At 37.5% G+C, this 19,189-nt stretch overlaps 1 non-coding gene across 1 annotated transcript; it reads left to right on the top strand.

Annotated features, from left to right (window-relative positions):
• Positions 1–18,220: 18,220 nt before the first annotated feature.
• Positions 18,221–18,327, top strand: LOC136231477 (small nucleolar RNA R71). Its single transcript, XR_010689857.1, has one exon. It is a non-coding gene; the product is annotated as a small nucleolar RNA R71 (small nucleolar RNA).
• The last annotated feature ends 862 nt before the right edge of the window (positions 18,328–19,189 follow it).

Genomic DNA, 19,189 nt, shown 5'->3' with positions numbered 1-19,189 from the left:
TGCGGTTTTTGCTAAAGGGAAATACTTTGAAAAAAAATGCTTGGGCTAATTGTTCCCAAGTTGCAAATGTTGCTCCTGGCATAGAAGTTAACCAATCTTTGGCTCTATCCTTCAAAGTGAAAGGAAAAAGTCTGATTGCTTCGGAAGTCACATTTGGTATTTTAAAAGTGTCGCAAATTTCTAGGAAATTTGTCAAATGGGTGTTAGGGTTTTCGTTAGGTAACCCATAAAATGTTACATTATTTTGCAACATTTTAAGCAAAGCTGGCTTAATTTCAAATTGGTTTGCGGTGATTCTGGGTCTAACGATACTATTGGTTACACCGGCCACCCCTGGCCTAGCGTATTCCATAAGTGTTGGTGGATTTGCCATATTTTTTGGCTCGGAATTTTGTTTGTTTTTGTTTTTGTTTTTCTTGTCTTTCTTTTTCTTTTTTAAGTGTCTTTTCAATTTTTGGATCTAACGGGTTTGGTGGAATGCCTGAACTTCGAGAACTGCGCATGAACTTGAAATTTTTGCACGAACCAAGACTATCTTCAAAACAGAATTTGAAAAATAAATATATTAGTAATTAAAAATAAATAAAATATAAAAGTTAAAATAAGTATGTATAAACCTAGATTCGAAATAAAACACGAAAAATCTAAATTTTTGCTAAAAATTTTGGCGTTCCCCGGCAACGGCGCCAAAAACTTGTTGAGCGATTTCCGCAAGTGCATGGTTTCGCTTGTAGTAATAAAAAGATATCGATCCCACAGGGAACGTTTTTCAACAAAAACTTATTTATGTGTAGTTTAAATACGACTTAAGTTTATAAAAATAGATAATCGTTATTTGAAATTGGTTTTGAGATTGATTGAAATAAGAATTAGGTTAGAATATGTAGAATGTTAGAAATCAATTCTGTTTTGAATATAATTACAAAACAGAAATGTTTAGTGTTTAAAATAAGAGATTTATTGTGTTCGTTTGTATTAAGCAAAGAAAACAACTTTAAACTTTGTATAAATTAAGAAAGTGTAATAACGTAAACTCCTTCAATTAAAAGGCTTTGAACCACAGACAATCCTCCTACGGTCGGGTTAGATTGCTACCTTAACCAAATTAACACTTATTTCTGATAATCCGACTTAACGATCTTATCGTCCTTAAGAATGAATTTGCTTAAGTGTTCAACAAAGTTTCCTTGTAAAGATATTGAATTTAACTACGTTTTAATGAAAACACCAGAACTCACTTCAGATCTTTTACCAAAGTGCTACATAAAATTATATTGAATCGAATGAACTTTATTAGATGAAATGTGAATTTGATACAAGTTTACAGAGAATAAAAAGCATGGAAGCATTCAAGAGGACTTAGTGAGTCCGGGTTGTCAATCCTTCCTCAAACCTCGTTAGAGTTTGTCAGGCTCCGGGGTCGAATCCGCTACTTAATCTTCTCGCTGAATCTTCGGAATAGAGATGGTTCTTCTACTACCAAAATGTAAACTAATCTTCGAACAGATCTTAATCTAAATCTAAATGCTACTGTGTATGTAATTAATTGATAAACAATGTGTGTACATCATTTTGTTTTTACAAAATCGAACTTCTAACTCTGAATCGTTTTTTACTCAGAATTTCTGCATAAATAGATATAAACAGCACAAATTCGTAGCAAAACTGATGTAAATAATGATGATATTTTAGGTATATTTTGGGCTTAATAATCAGTAGGACTGATAGGTTCAAAGGCTTGTTGTTCAGTAGATGCCATATGATGCATAGCTCAAGTTTGGATATAAAGTTAACTGATCCTTTCTTCTAAAGAACATAGCTCATTATGAGATAGTGTGTTTGATGAGAAGTTTGCGGAAGAGATGTGGCAATGAGTTCTCCATGTAGGTCCTCTAGGGTGAGGAATTTCTAGGAGAAACCTTCAACAACTTTCTCATCTCCACTCTTATGGAGTTCAGACCCCTTGAGATCTACGTTCAATAGACCAACTAGGTATCTAGGGGAAATAAAGACTTGTTTGTTCTGAACAATGGTGATGAGTTGATTAAAGTCTTGGGGATGAATATAGTGATTTGCATAGAATTCTTTGACTTTATCAGGGTAAACGTTTTTGGGAAGATTGTAGAAGATTTCCTATTTCATGTTTTTGATCTAGGTTGCAAAGGGCCCAATAGACTTTATGTATTCCCAATCAAAGGTTCTGGATTTTTGCACAAGAGTTTTTGAGATATCCTTGTACATCGGTGTTAGAGTGATCGTTCCTTCAGAGGAGGCAGACTTAAAAGAAGCATTATAGGCATTGGAATCATGTGAGGCATTAGAGTTGTTGGAATTAGTGGAAGCCATTTCAGTAGGTAGAGAGAGAAGTGCTTAAGGTTTTAGAGAAAGAGAAAGAGAGAGTCTTAGGTAAGAATTTTCAATGTAAGAAGAAAAATGAGGAAATTTCAGCCCTATTTATAGTACTTATGGAATTCCAATCGTTGGATTCAGAAGTTTTGAGGTGGTGGAATGTTAAATGTCGGAGGCGGAAGCAATAATGACCTAGTTTTTAGAGTCAGAGTTATGCCATGTAATCATTATCTAGAGATAACCGTCATTCTAGTCGTTCTGGCATCCAATGCACGTGCTAATCATAATACATGGCATTTTATCAGAAGCACACGTATGGTTCAGAATCAATTAATCATAAGCACGTTATCAAAGTATGCATGCATGTCATTAAGAGCTATTGAAGGGGACTAGACATACATATTGCTTCTCTCAAAGTGCTGAATTGCTCTCTTGCCATAGGCTTGGTGAAGATATCAACAAGTTGCACTTCAGAGAATACATAGATAAATTTTATTTCCTTTTTAAGAATGTGACCTCTGATGAAGTGATGCCTTATACTGACATGCTTCATCCTGTTGTGCTGGGTTGGATTCTTGGAGAGATCAATAGCGCTTTTGTTGTCATATATGACATCAATAGTTTGTGATTTGACTCCAAAATCTTCTAACTACTGCTTAATCAAAAGGCTTGGGAAACATAGATTCCAACTATTGGGAAAATCAATGAAGCGCAACAGAATGCTACCGTTAAATTTTTTTGTAATCCAGTTTGAACCGTGTTAGAATACCACGAATTGAACCTCAAAACAATTTTTAGAACTAAGATGAGGAACTCATGAGTTTAGTCTATTCTAGAGACGGCTGAAGAATTCCATAACTTGTAAGAATCTCCAAAGAGCTCGTGCACCAACCATATAGGAACCGAATAGGTACTAGCCAAATTCCGAGAATGGAAAAATGAAGAACAGTAATGCAGTGTCTAGGGGTGGCCGAAATTTGCAGTGCAAAAAGAGGCTAGGGTTTTAATTCTTTTAACCTGGTCCTTAAATACCTTTCTTCATTAGGTTTAGGTTAAGTGTGATTAATTTCTAATTAGTTCCTCCCTGATCCATAATCACAAATATAACCCTGCAGATTATATTTAATTCAATTAGGATCAATTAGGTCTAATTCAATTAACCTACAATTATTATTAAGTCCCTAAAAAATTAAATTGCATTACGGTTCAATTAATAATTTATAGTATGCAATATAATTAATCAATTAATTAATTAATTACATTGAAAATTTAATTAATTAACCATAACCAAATTAAATACTAAATTGATTAACTTGTTACTTAACAAATAATCAATTAATCCCTTTTAGTTAATTAATTGATAACTAATTAACATGTTTCATTCCAATTAAATACATTACATGTATTTATGATTATATTCAGTTCCACGAGTTGTGTGTGCACGATCCTAAGGGTCCTCAGCCAGACATGGGCCTAAAGCCCAATGGCTGAAAGTGGGTTCTAGTAAACCATTATAGCCCCCGACTCATACGAATTATTTCACCCGTCTATAGAAGACATATGAAACCTAGTAGATGATCTCTCAGTATCTCTTATCAATTGCATATCTATATTATAAACGAGAGACATGGTGGTTGTCATTCTCTGTGCGATTTATTATATTTCTTGATCGAAAGTGAACTGATGAATCAAACAAGTAGACTACTTATCATGGTATAACATACACTTCTTCAGTTCCACTTATCAAGTGGCCGGTGATATCTGCTCTCCATTAGGTGAGTGGTAATTGTTGGGGTTTAGTGTCCTATAGACAATTGTTCTAGGATATAAACCTAATGTAAATGAATTGTTCTTTATATCATTTGTTTTAATAAGATATGGTTTCATAACTGTATAAAGGCAACCTCCTTTAAAAAACTAAATAAGTCTAATAAAAGGAAATCCCCGAGTTTATTTAAAGTGATTATAAAGTGTTCATACAAGCATGAAGTGAGACGAAACATTATAATAAACTAATAAACTTAAAGCCACCCCAAGTCAAGTGATATGTTTTGCATAGGGATTGACATAACACTATTGAGACTTGCATGTAACAATGTTTTCTGTCGAGACAGAGAGCTGATCTCACAAGCTTCAGATATGCAGATATCTGGACATTTACATGGATCCAATGAATGGAGTTCATTAGGATTGGGGACCCGATTTGAGATAACAGGATGGGTAGATTTATCCTTGTCACTTGTTCATCTCATTGGTATTAATAGGTATAAGTAATCCTAAGACTCAAAGGAATGTTAATTAGTGATTCTGGATTATGGAATGTGATACTTTGATCCTGTTGTAACACGATCCATAACAGGGATGACTCTGGGGTGTGTACGGCAGACGTTGGGTATCACAGGAAGTAATTGCAGGATAGTTATACATTGGATTGAGCATTTGTCACTCCTGATAAATGGGAGATACGTCCAAGGATCGCTTGTGGAAGACTTAACTCTAAATCATTGCAAGGTGATAGCTTAAGACTTGAAATGCAGATTTCACTTAACCCATCTAATTGGAGTTAACTCGGCATGTACAAGTAAAACGAATGTCTCGCTATATGTGACTTGACATTGCCCATAGTCATAAGATTCAGTTCAAGGATGTAGTTGACAAAGGATCGAATTATACTGTAACTAATACGGAAAGGTCAACGACGGGATCAACCTGTCTTCTTATAGCTCTAGGGGAATGTTTTGGATCTGCCAATCACAGTTCGCGCACTCATTCCGTTATACAAAGATTAAATATAATTATGAGAAAATTAATTTAATAGTTGTATATGGCTAGAAGCAATAAGAACCTAATGGGTCACACATAAGACTTGGAACCAAAAGAGGAATGGATGTTAATTAATAGATGGAAGCCCAATATAAAGGCCCAAATAATAAAAAGGGAAAATACATGTATTATATATATACATATGAGAATTAATTTATTTTAGTCAATTATGATTAGATTATAATTGTGGATAAATTAATTATGGAATAATTAAGTTAGAAGATTTAAAGTGATTAAATTGCTTCTAAATATTATTCTACCAAACAACCTAATATTATCTTTATATTTAGATATAACTTTAGATAATATTTATGAAGTTTTATTTTAGAATAAAACTGTAAAGAAGTTATCTAAAACTATAGATAATATTTATGAAGTTTTTATTTTAGAATAAAACTGTAAAGAAGTTATCTAAAGCTATAGATAATATATTTGAAGTTTTTATTTTGGAATAAAACTCTAAAGAAGTTATCTAAAAACCATAGATAATATTTATGAAGTTTTATTTTAGAATAAAACTCAAAATAAGTAACCTAATTCTATCTAACTAAAGTTTAGATACAAGAGGCTATATATATCCCCTTTATAGGTGTACTTGGTTAATTATTGTCCTCTAAACAGACTCTAGCAAGTGCACTAGATACAAGTAAGAAAGTGATAAATAGAGTATCGTCTCCACAGGGATTGATGACCAAACTTTACAAGAAAAACCTTGTAGAACAGGGTGTTCGTGATGTACGAATTCTTTAGTTGAGAAATGATTTTGATCTGATTACTAAGAAATACTAAATATTAAGATTAAACCTTGGAAAATGTGTTTTGGTTATGATAAAAAGAGAGAACAGGCTAAACCAAACCATAGCGGAACAGGCTACGTACAACATCTAAGATCATATTTATTCATGAATGTCACAAAGTGAAGTCAAGGTCTCTGCTTTAAGGCTCACTTAAGTCAACTCTCGTGTGTTCTTAAGATTCTAAGATGTATTACAACGTTAAGCGTCCTTAATGTTGGTTCTTTCTTGCATTACGATCGAAACAACATTTTTGTTAAGAAAACCCTTGATACAATCCCTTAGCATTCCTGTGTCGGGGTTTGGAGGTTTGATAAAAAGATCAATGAAGATGAAAGCAGTTCCCTATCATTCGTCATTCACTAAGATAAATGCATATAATCATGCTGATAAGAACTTTATCAAACACATCAACATATATTAACATTCATTCATAAAAAGGAAATAGACAACTTACATAACCAGCCCTTGCTGGCCTAGCCCATTCTAAACAACTACTCACTCATACTGCCGAGTGAACAGTCTGCTTCCGTTCCACAGAGCTCCATTAATGGAGTCATCTTCCTCGAGAGCTCTTCTCTCTAACAAAACATTTATTTTTCATTTCACAAAAAGAAAAAGATATCCTTTCCCTTCTCCCACTACGTCTATTTAAAGGAAAAGAAAAGGTCAACACGGTACTGAAATTATCTGAGAAAATATTACAAAAACCAACCAAATTGTTCAAAAATCCTAGAATGCTAGAAGTGGTTAAGATCCTTTTGATCCTTGAACACTCAAGGGTCGAACTTTCTTGTCATCATGCTACTTTTAACTGCTCTTATCCGCCTTTCTTGCCTGCCGCTCCTGCTGTCTGTCCTGTCGCTATCCGTCATCAGAAATTGTAGCGTTAGACCGCTGGATCAAAGGTTGCACGACTCCTCCTGGTATGCGCGAAACAGGCTGCTTCCAGTCTGTTCGACTTAATCTTTCCTCATCTGCACAAAAACACTTATAAGACCTTCTTTCTCGTAATTTAACCCTAAAAACACCCTTAATTCAGTACAAATAACATGTTAAATTGTAGTCAAATTCATGCCTAACAAATACCCCCAAATTGAATCTTTGCTTGTCCTCAAGTAAACAACAGATAGAAAACATGTTATTTATAGGGAAAGAGTTAGGAATGAAAGAATAGGGAAAAAGGGATTGAGGGGATCACGGAGAGGAAGGGATTTATACAGATCATTTCTTCTAGGAAAATATCAACAGAAAAATGCAAATCACGATATTTAATGAAGTTATGCGTGTTTGATCGTGTAACCCTACTCAAGAAATTCCTCAAAGCTTAAAGTTAGACCTCAACTTTCAAAATGAACAACCAACTTGCCTTTAATGCCTCACTAAGGAATGGATGTTTCACTCACTCTCATATGGCTCTTTTCGCCATGAGGAAAGGAATGCAACTTCACTCCTCAGCTCAGTAAATACACCAGTAGGGTGTGAGTTTGCTTCTTGGTCCTATTTCTATGGATCAAAATTTTCCAAACAGAGTCCAAAGGTCTTTTAATGGTTGTAATGCAAGGTTAAGGTTCAGGTGTGGAAGTGAACGACTTTTGTGTGTAAGAGTTCTGTCCTCATGCACTTTACACCAATCCTTTATTTCTCACATACAACATTGCACAACTTATTTTATCAAATGACTTACCCACACTTTTTATTAACTCCTACCACTAAACCACCAATTGCAATGATTTGGGCACACATTGTGATAGTGTGCCATGAATGAAGAGGTTCTTTTACAGATTTTTCTTTTTCCTCTCACTCATTTTCTTTTATTCACTATTTCATTTTAGTATAGGCTCGAGTTTTCTCAGCCACTAATATTTTCAACTAGCACCGCTTGCATGAGGCAGATTCTCGGCTCTTTAAGCTCAAAGTGAAGGGATTATGGTTATTCACAGGCTACGTTAACGAAAAACAAGGGTAAGGCTCAAATGGTTCATCCTACTATATGAGTGCAATGCACATGTTAAGTCTTTTACATGGTTGAGTTAGGTGCTAATGCCTTTATCATTCTAGGTTTGTCAAAAAAATTTCCATTTCTATAGGGCATACCAAAGCAAATTCTCCCTAAAGACAGTAAGTACTGGCCCACTCTTTAAAGAATCAATGCATTTTAAATGCCATTGCAGGCTCAAGTTCTCACTATTTTGGGGTTTTTGCATTAAGGCAAAAGGTCCTTCTCGTGAAAGTTGATTTAGAACTTCAAATTTTTTGGAACTACAAGACTCAAGTAGTTAAGATCAACACCAAGCTATCACCACACCTCTCAATCATAACAAGCGTAGTCTGTTTACAAGATTATGGACATAAAACAAAGAATATTTACTAAGGACAGTTAAAGATTTCTTTTTGTACAAACCAAAGATCACATGGGGATAACTTGTTATTCAGAAATTTTATTACACTAACAACCTGTTCAAACCTTTATCATGCTTATTCACACAGATATTGTAATGTCCCACCCCCAAATTAGAACGGAACATTGTCCTCAATGTTATTATTAACAAAAGCAACATAAACATGCTAAAAGTCGAGTGTAAACAAATGCAAAGAAGGGGTATAAGTGTTACCAGATGCTTGGATAGCGACAAATTGAATGATCAGACAGGCAGGGGAAAAAGAGGAATCAACCTCTCTATCCGCAGCAGGAACAGTGCCCTCCCCTTTTGAGGAGGCAGCGACATTGGCAGTTGTTTCAGGTTTAGCTCTTACCGGACTCTTGATTGAGGCACCAGAGGGACTCTCCTTCCCATGTTCTTCCACACAGAGGTGTTTGAGCATGTCAATCTCGCTCTGATGCACGACATTTTTATGTTCCAGAGCAAAGATCTGTTCTCTACAAGCTTGGGTTTGTGCACACAGGGCGTTGAACTTGGACAGGATGTCTTCATTGGAGAGTTTGGCACATTTCTGGTAAAAGCCAAGATCCTTAGCTTGCTCGATTTGCTCAGACTCGGATGACACCGACACAATAGGCTCATTTTTCCTCTTCCGACTTTCAACCCTCTTGGCCTCCACAAAATCGGACATCCAGACCCACTTCCCATTCACCATCCTCCCGAATAACATGCTTTGAAGGCTTTTCAAATCTATTTGGTCCGGGTAGTTGACCACTGTGAGCCGGTTTTTGTCTTCTGGCTTGAATACCCCAATGGCCTCTGCTATTCGAGTTACAATGCTGCCAAAACATATGACGGATGAGTTTTTCCTTCCAAAAGCGCTAATGTACTCCCCGAACCAAAAGCCAAGGTTCATCCTACGCCCCTATACCATACTCCAAAGAGCCGTGAGGTCTACGTGAGGGATAGTGGCCTGGTTTTCACGCGCGAAGATGGTGCCGGAAACCAGTTTATGCAAGTATCGGATGGCGTAGTCCTCAATACCAGATGCTTTGGATGCACTACCGTCATAACCTGGCTGGCTAGAGATTGAGCGCCAGAAAGTCGTTGGGTCAAACTTATCCGGGGTTTTGGTGAAAGCCCCTTTGTACCCATCAGACTCCAAGTCATCGTCATCCGCAACGCCGAGGAGGTTATTGAATGTGTTCAAGGATGGCCGTTGGGTATGGGTCATCAGCCGGAAACTGAACTTTCATTCTTCATCTAGGTCAGTGATCTCAGGATCGTGTTTAAAAGCGGCTAGAAACTCCAAAGTGAGTTCCTTGTACGCTGGTTCCTTCATCTCAAAGAAGCAGCCAAAATGGCCCGCTTCCATGGGTTGCTTCACACGTTCCTCGAGCTTAAGCTTTTTTCAGCGTATCCCAACATATAGTTCTTACCGGCCCAAATTCGAGTTGAGCTAAATCATCATAGTATTGTTGCACAGCGGTATCCTTAAACTGAGACAGTTTCTTTACCAGTTTCTCGTCCGGTACAAACGCGACGGTGCTTATGCCCACCATCTCACCCTTCGCCTTTTCTTTCTTTGTGCCTTCAACTTTTACTTGTTTCCCCGAGCCTCGAGTCCTCATCCTGCTATAGCGACTAAATAGAGACACCCAAAGATAATTATCAAACAAAATATGGGGAACGGTGTGAAAGAGAGAGTGTAGAACAATTTTAAACTAGGGTCCGCAATACAGTCAATCCTTTAAGTAGAAAGACGAGTGACATGACCTGTTGCCAGAACCGTCATTATGACGACATTTCAACGAGCGCCACCTGTATGTGTGGTTATGGCAACAGCCGCGTCCAGTCGAAGAGACGCTTAGGACAACGAACGGTTACTTTTTGAGTTTGAATTTACTATACCCTACCTACTTTGGTTTTACCGAGGGAGGTGCGACAGTAGAGTATAATAAGTACCAAACGAACAGATTTATTTGATGTTCACTTTATTTGCCCTATGTTAGCTTACTAATGGACTTCTCCCCCAAAATATCATTTCAATCTCCTTTTTAAAACAAGTAAAAAGTTAAAACTTTACCTATATGGAAGGGTAAAAGTTTTACATCTTTGCTCCTTCAAAGGAATTAACTTAAATACGGACCATCAGATGACACAAAATTAATCTTAACCAGACTAAACAATGCTAACTAAAATTTGGCAAAACTGTAAAATAAAGTATGAAAGTGCAACGTTACTTATGCTATAATTGGAGTTTGCAGCGGACACCCTATTCTTGATTCTATTGGCTCGGGGGGTCCTGGAAGTGGACAGTGTCAATCTTCCTTGTGTGATCATTCTCGAGATAAGGTTTTAACCTTTGCCCGTTCACCTTGAAAGGTTCATGACCCTCCTTGCCAATTTCTACTGCCCCGTGACCGAACACTTTGTTCACCGTATACGGCCCTGACCACCTTCATTTCAGTTTGGCAGTGGAAATATAAAATGTTAACCTTTTTCCATTAATCCAAGATCCGTTAATCGTTATTTCATATAAAGAGGGATAGAAGGAAATACCTTTTGATGTTCTATCTACCGTTGCTATCGAAGTGCCCACAACTCTTACTTCGAGTTCCCGAGCACAAGACAAAAACACAATTCAAAACTAAGTTAGAATTCAACCGTATGAAAGCAATCAAGAATAGATTGCCTCTAATTAATCAACACAAGATCAAGGAATAGAGAAAGAGATTAATAATCAATTGAAACGGAAGGAAGTGGTGAATGATCTCGTCCTCAACAAGGGGGTCGAAAATTCTTCTCTTCGGTAGACAATAGCTTGGCCGAAATTTGCCCTGAAGTGGGGTATATAAACTCTTTTGTATCTAAACCCTAGTTAGATAGAATTAGGTTACTGAATAGGAATTTGATTCGGAATCAAATTCTTATTTATTATCTATAATTATATCTAAATATAAAGATAATAATAATAACCTTATAGGATAATAATAGGAGCAATTTAATCTCATTAAACCTCCTAACTTATTTATCCTTTAATTAATTTAATTCACAATCATAATCTAATTAGAATTGTTAAAAATCAAATTATTTATTTATGTATTTATTATACATAAAATCGCCCCCTATTTACTGGGCCATAGTGGACTCAGTTGGGCTTCCATCAATTAATTAACATTTGTTTCTCTTTTGGGCTCCAAGTCTTATGTGTGACCCATTAGGTTCTTATTGCTTCTAGCCGTATGCAACCATTAAAATTAATTTTCTCAGAATTACATTTAATCTTTGCATAACGGAATGAGTACGCGAAATGTGATTAGCAAATCCGAAACATTCCCCCAGAGCTATAAGAAGACAGGTTGATTCTGTCGTTGACCTTTCCGTATTAGTTACAGTATAATTCGATCCTTTGACAACTACATCCTTGAACTGAATCTTATGACTATGGATAATGTCAAGTCACATATAGCGAGACGTTCGTTTTACTTGTACAGGCCGAGTTAACTCCAATTAGATAGGTTAAGTGAAATCTGCATTTCAAGTCTTAAGCTATCACCTTGCAAGGATTTAGAGTTAAGTCTTCCACAAGCGATCCTTGGACGTATCTCCCATTTACCAGGAGTGACAAATGCTCAATCCAATGGATAACTATCCTGCAATTACTTCATGTGATACCCAACGTCTGCCGTTCACACCCCAGAGTCATCTTTGTTATGGATCGTGTTACGATAGGATCAAAGCATCACATTCCATAATCCAGAATCACTAATTAACATTCCTTTGAGTCTGAGGATTACTTATACCTATTAATACCAATGAGATGAACATGTGACAAGGATAAATCTACCCATCCTGTTATCTCAAGTCGGGTCCCCAATCCTAATGAACTCCCTTTCATTGGATCCATGTAACTGTCTAGATATCTGCATATCTGAAGCTTGTGAGATCAGCTCTCTGTCTCGATAGAAGACATTGTTACATGCAAGTCTCAACAGTGATATGTCAATCCTATTTCTAAACATATTATTTGACTTGGGGTGGTTTTAAGTTTATTAGTTTATTATAAAGTTTCGTCTCACTTCATACTTGTATGAACACTTTATAATCACTTTAAACAAACTTAGGGATTTCCTTTTATTAGACTTATTTAGTTCTTAAAAGAGGTTGCCTTTATATAGTTTATGAAACCATATCTATTTAAAACAAATGATGTAAAGAACACTTCATTTACATTAAGTTTATATTCTAGAACAATTGTCTATAGGACACTAAACCCCAACATGTATGTTGGCACTCATTACAAGTGCGTACAAACACATTGGCATCCTTAAAAAGGGTGGGCCAGAAAAAACCTGATTGAAGCACTTTGGCTGCAGTTCTGCTCACGCTATGATTTCCTCGTGCTTCTATATCGTGACAATGGCTCAAAACAGCCTGTCCTTCCTCTTGAGAGATGCACATGTGAATGATATGATCGGCGCACAACCTGAAAAGATAGGGTTCCTCCCAAAAATAATATTTGATTTCTGCATAGAACTTCTTCCTTTGGTTAGTGGACAGGTTATGAGGTTTAAGTGAACTGGCAAGGAAATTAGCAATGTCAGCAAACCATGGAGCAGGCTGTATAGTATACAGACGTTCGTCTGAAAAAATCTCTACAATTTCCGATTGTTCCTGGCTGCTCGGATGAGAAATTCTGGACAAATGATCAGTAGCTACATTTTCGGTTCCCTTCTTGTCTTTGATCTCGAGATCAAACTCTTGAAGTAAGAGCAACCACCGTATCAGCCTTGGCTTTGCATCTTTCTTCGCGAACAGGTAGCGTAATGCAGCATGGTCTGTGTAGACAATGACTTTTGACAAAACCAAGTAGGGACGGAATTTGTCAAAGGCATATACTACAGCAAGAAGCTCCTTCTCTGTAGTGGTGTAGTTCTGTTGAGCCTCGGTTAATGTTTTGCTTGCATAATAGATAGGCCGGAATTTCTTCTCAATCCTTTGCCCAAGTACAGCTCCCACACATGTATCGCTAGCGTCACACATCATCTCAAATGGCTGTTCCCAGTTGGGTCCTGCCAGTATGGGTGAGTTGATCAGCTTGCCCTTCAATAGTTCAAATGCCTTGAGATAGTTTGTATCAAATGAGAATTCCACATCTTTATGTAGTAAGGCTGACAAGGGTAACGCGATCTTTGAGAAATCCTTTATAAACCTTCAGTAGAACCCTGCGTGTCCAAGGAAACTTCTCACATCCTTGACATTAGTTGGTACAACAAGTTTCTCTATTACCTCCACCTTGGCTTTGTCCACTTCCATCCCCTTTTCAGAGATTTGATGCCCGAGAATGATCCCGCCAGTAACCATGAAGTGGCATTTCTCCCAATTCAAGACTAAATTGGTCTCCCTACATCGCACTAGCACAGCCTCAAGGTTGTTCAGACAGCTCCCAAATGAATTTCCATAGATAGAGAAATCGTCCATGAAGATTTCCACAGTCCGTTCCACCATATCATGAAATATAGACATCATGCACCTTTGAAACGTAGCTGGAGCATTGCATAATCCAAATGGCATTCGTCTGTAGGTATATGTCCCTTAGGGGCATGTACATGTCGTCTTCTCTTGATCTTCACAATGGATGGCAATCTGATTGTACCCCGAGAATCCGTCAAGGAAACAGTAAAATGCATACCCTGCCAAACGTTCTAGCGTCTGATCAATAAAGGGCAAATGGAAATGATCCTTCCTCGTTGCCTCGTTGAGCTTTTGGTAGTCCACACAAACTCGCCATCCTGTTATGGTTCTTGTGGGGACCAACTCATTTTTCTCATTAAGGACCACTGTGGTTCCTCCTTTCTTCGGCACAACATGAACAGAGCTCGTCCAGACACTATCGGAGATGGGATAAATGATTCCTGCATCCAACAGCTTGATCACTTCTTTTTGCATAACCTCCTTCATGTGGGGGTTCAGTCTGCGTTGTGGCTAGACAGACGGCTTATGATCTTTTTCCATCAGAATTCTATAAACATAGACTGTCGAACTAATACCCTTGATATCATCAATTTTCCACAAAATAGCATCCCTGTTTTTTCTTAATACCACCATGAGTTGAGCTTTCTGATCAGGGGTTAGTTTTGAAGATATAATCATCGGGCTTCCACTGGGTGGTTCAAGAAACGCATACTCTAGGTGTGATGGCAAAGGTTTTAGTTTGGGTTTAGTCAATGGCACAGTGGGTATTTCAGGCGGTTCTTGATGAGTAGGGACAGTGGGATTAGGAGGAAGCGTTGACAGATTGGTTTCAATGGAACATCCTGTTCTTTCACATAAATTCACTTCTTCTCCTAAGAGAGCCTCCAAAGTGTCCTGTCCCTGTTCCTACGAAGTAGAAAGACTTTGGAAATCATCTAAAAAACAACATGTGTCATCACTAGTGTTAGCTCGTCTCATAGCCTCATTCATTTTGAAAATGATTTCCTCCCCATTAATTCTTAAAAATAGTTGTCCCTCTCCTACATCAATCAATGCTTTACCCGTTGCTAAGAACGGTCTACCCAAGATAATAGGAACATGTAGGTCTTCATCTATATCCATTATGATGAAATTAACAGGCAGTATGAATTTTCCTACTTTGACCAACACATCTTCCACTACTCCCCTAGGGTAACATACCGACCTGTCAGCCAACTGAATGGACATTCTGGTTGGTTGTGGTTCTCCTAGTCCTAGCTTAGCATACACAGAATATGGCATAAGGTTTATGCTAGCTCCTAGGTCATATAGTGCATTTTCAATATTTAACTTGCCAACTAAACAGGGAATAGAAAAACTCCCTGGATCCTTCAGCTTTTTCGGAAGCTGCTGCTTGTTCTGGAGTATTGAAGAACAGTCCATGTTTAGTTGGATCATCGAGATGTTTTCCAACTGCTTCTTGTTTGACAAGATATCTTTTAAGAACTTCGCATATGTGGGCATCTGAGCAAGTGCTTCTACAAAGGGAATGTTGATATGCAACTTCCTCAATGTGTCCAGTACTTTTGAATTTTGCTCTTCAAGCTTCTTGTTTATCAGCCTAGCCGGATAAGGTACAAGTGGCACATAGGGCAGAGGTGGTTTGTACCTCTTTCCTTGTCCTTCCTGGTCCTGATCAACGGTCAATTCTACCCCGATGGGTTCTTCTTGACTAGGAACAACTTGTTTCTTCTCTTCTTCAATATTTCGAGAGGTACCTGCACACTCAGCATTTTCATCAGTAGGAAAAGGAGGGTGAGTTTTCTTACCAGATCTTAGAGTGATGGCCATGACATCTCCCTTGGGATTTGGTTCGGTGTTGCTTGGAATTATCCCTTTTCCTTTGGACGAAGATGCAGCAAGTTGATGGACCTGTGTCTCTAGATTTTTAATTGACGCTTGTGTCTGCTTTATGAATTGCATCATCATGGTCTTCATGTCCGGTTCTATATCTTCCTTTGGTGGAACAGGATGTTTGTAATGTTGTTGAGGTTGCCTCTGGTACTATCCTCCTTGTTGCTGCTGAAGGAAAATAGGCAAACGTTTGGCAGTGGAAATATAAATTTTTTAACCTATTTCCATTAACCCAAGATCCGTTAATCATTATTTCATATAAAGAGGGATAGAAGGAAATACCTTTTGGAGTTCTATCTACCGTTGCAATCGTAGTGCCCACAACTCTTACTCCGAGTTCCCGAGCACAAAACAAAACACAATTCAAAATCAAGTTAGAACTCAACCGTATAAAACAACCAAAGTAGATTGTCTCTAATTAATCAACACAAGATCAAAGAAAAAGAGAAAAAGATGAAATCAATTGAATCGGTAGGAAGCGGTGGATTATTTCGTCCTCAACAAGGGGTGTCGAAATTCTCTCTCCCGGGATTGTCTGTCTTGGTCGAAATTTACCAATAGGGGGGTTATAAATACTCTCTTGTATCTAAATCCTAGTTAGATAGAATTAGGTTACTGAATAGGAATTTAATTCAGAATTTAATTCTTATTTATTATTTACAATTATATCTTAAATATAAAGATAATAATAATAACCTTATAGGATAATAATAGGAGCAATTTAATCTCATTAAACTTCCTAACTTATTTATTCTTTAATTAATTTAATTCACAATTATAATCTAATTAGAATTGTTTAAAATCAAATTAATTATTTATGTATTTTACTACATAAAAATCGCCCCCCTCATTTACTGGGCCTTAGTGGACTCAGTTGGGCTTCCATCAATTAATTAGCATCTGTTTCTCTTTTGGGCTCCAAGTCTTATGTGTGACCCATTAGGTTCTTATTGCTTCTAGCCGTATGCAACTATTAAATTAATTTTCTCAGAATTATATTTAATCTTTGCATAACGGAATGAGTGCGCGAAATGTGATTAGCAAATCTGAAACATTCCCCAGAGCTATAAAAAGACAGGTTGATTCTGTCGTTGACCTTTCCGTATTAGTTACATTATAATTCGATCCTTTATCAACTACATCCTTGAACTGAATCTTATGACTATGGATAATGTCAAGTCACATATAGCGAGACGTTCGTTTTACTTGTACAGGCCGAGTCAACTCTAATTAGATAGGTTAAGTGAAATCTGTATTTCAAGTCTTAAGCTATCACCTTGCAAGGATTTAGACTCAAGTCTTCCACAAGCGATCCTTGGATGTATCTCCCATTTATCGGGAGTGACAAATGCTCAATCCAATGTATAACTATCCTGCAATTACTTCCTGTGACACCCAACGTCTGCCGTTCACACCCCAGAGTCATCTTTGTTATGGATCGTGTTACAACAGGATCAAAGCATCACATTCCGTAATCCAGAATCACTAATTAACATTCCTTTGAGTCTTAGGATTACTTATACCTATTAATACCAATGAGATGAACATGTGACAAGGATGAATCTACCCATCCTGTTATCTCAAGTCGGGTCCCCAATCCTAATGAACTCCCTTTCATTGGATCCATGCAACTATCCAGATTATCTGTATATCTGAAGCTTGTGAGATCAGCTCTCTGTCTTGACAGAAGACATTGTTACATGCAAGTCTCAACATTGATATGTCAATCCTAAACATATTACTTGACTTGGGGTGGTTTTAAGTTTATTAGTTTATTATGAAGTTTCGTCTCACTTCATGCTTGTATGAACACTTTATAATCACTTTAAACAAACTTAGGGATTTCCTTTTATTAGACTTATTTAGTTCTTTAAAAGAGGTTGCCTTTATATAGTTATGAAACCATATCTTATTAAAAAAAATGACATAAAGAACACTTCAATTATATTTAGTTCATATCCTAGAACAATTGTCTATAGGACACTAAACCCCAACATCTGCTAATGCCTTGGTTGTTCCTGATTCGGCTGCCCGGTCCATCCGAAGTTCGGATGATTTCTTGTGGCTGGGTTATAGCTATTCGAGTATAGGTTTGGTGGGTTCCTTTGATTATATCCAGCATAATCACATTGCTCATGCTCACCTTTCCCTTGCTTGACTCCAAGACAGTTTATGTTGAAATGAGGTCCTCCACAAAAATCACAAACATCATTGAACGACGATTCACTGTGAATGGATGATACATTAATCTTGCTGAGCTGCTTTGCAAGCTGTTCCACCTAGGTGGTCAGTTTTGACACAACATCATCATTCCCCGCTCTTTTTCCTTCACTCCTAGCTGAGTGCCAGTTATAGCTCGTGCTTACGACTCTCTCAATAAGGTTGTACAAGGCTTGTGGTTCAAGATCTTCGGGGTTACCATTGGCAATGGATTCAATCTGGATTTTATAAATGTTGGTGACTCCATTGTAAAAATTCTGCACTTGCATCCACATGGGGATGCCATGATTTAGTACCCTTCTTAATAATTCCTTGTACCTTTCCCATGCCTCGGCTAAGGATTCATCCTCTTCCTGCACGAAATGGGATACCTCATTTCTGAGTTTAATGGCCTGTCTTGGCGTAAAATATTTCATTAGAAAAGCACTGGCCATTTCTTCCTAAGTGGTAATCGTTCCTGGCTGTAAGTTCTTTAACCAGTTCTTTGCTTTGTCTTTGAGAGAAAAAGGAAACAGCTTTAGCCTTATCACATCATCGGAAACTCCTCGGTTTGATCTGAAAGTGTTGCACAATGTTATGAACTCCTGGATATGCCCGTTTGGATCCTCCGACTGGTATCCATTGAATTGCACTGTGGCCTGCAACATTTTTATCATTGATGCTTTCACTTCAAACATGTTGTTTCCTTCATTAGGCAACACAATGCACGATGAGTGTCCTTCCGTGGTCGGCCTGGAATAGTCTCTGATCCTCATAACTGGAGGATTGTTGTTTTCTCCTTCCTCTTCCTGATTAGGTTGAACCGGTTGTTCTAGTTGTACTCTTCCAGCCATCCTTCTTTCTCTTTGTCTCTCTCGTTGTCTTGCTTGTCGAGCTCCCACTCGGTTTCGTCTACACGTTCTCTCTAATTCGAGATCGATAGAAAAAACTAGAGGTCCAGCTCTGCGCATAAACAATGAGAGAACTCCTTCTGGCTGCACTATTTAGCAGATAGATTAAAAACACCTTGTTTCATAGAAATTTTCAGATAAATTTTGTTGCTTTCAATCCCCGGAAACGGCGCTAAAAACTTGTTGTCCTCTAAACAGACTCTAGCAAGTGCACTAGATACAAGTAATAAAGTGATAAATAGAGTATCGTCTCCACAGGGATTGATGACCAAACTTTACAAGAAAAACCTTGTAGAACAGGGTGTTCGTGATGTATGAATTCTTTAGTTGAGAAATGATTTTGATCTGATTACTGAGA

This window comes from Euphorbia lathyris, chromosome 5 (genome assembly GCF_963576675.1).
Source record: "Euphorbia lathyris chromosome 5, ddEupLath1.1, whole genome shotgun sequence".
Taxonomy (NCBI): domain Eukaryota; kingdom Viridiplantae; phylum Streptophyta; class Magnoliopsida; order Malpighiales; family Euphorbiaceae; genus Euphorbia; species Euphorbia lathyris.
This window is presented reverse-complemented; position numbering and strand designations above follow the sequence as displayed.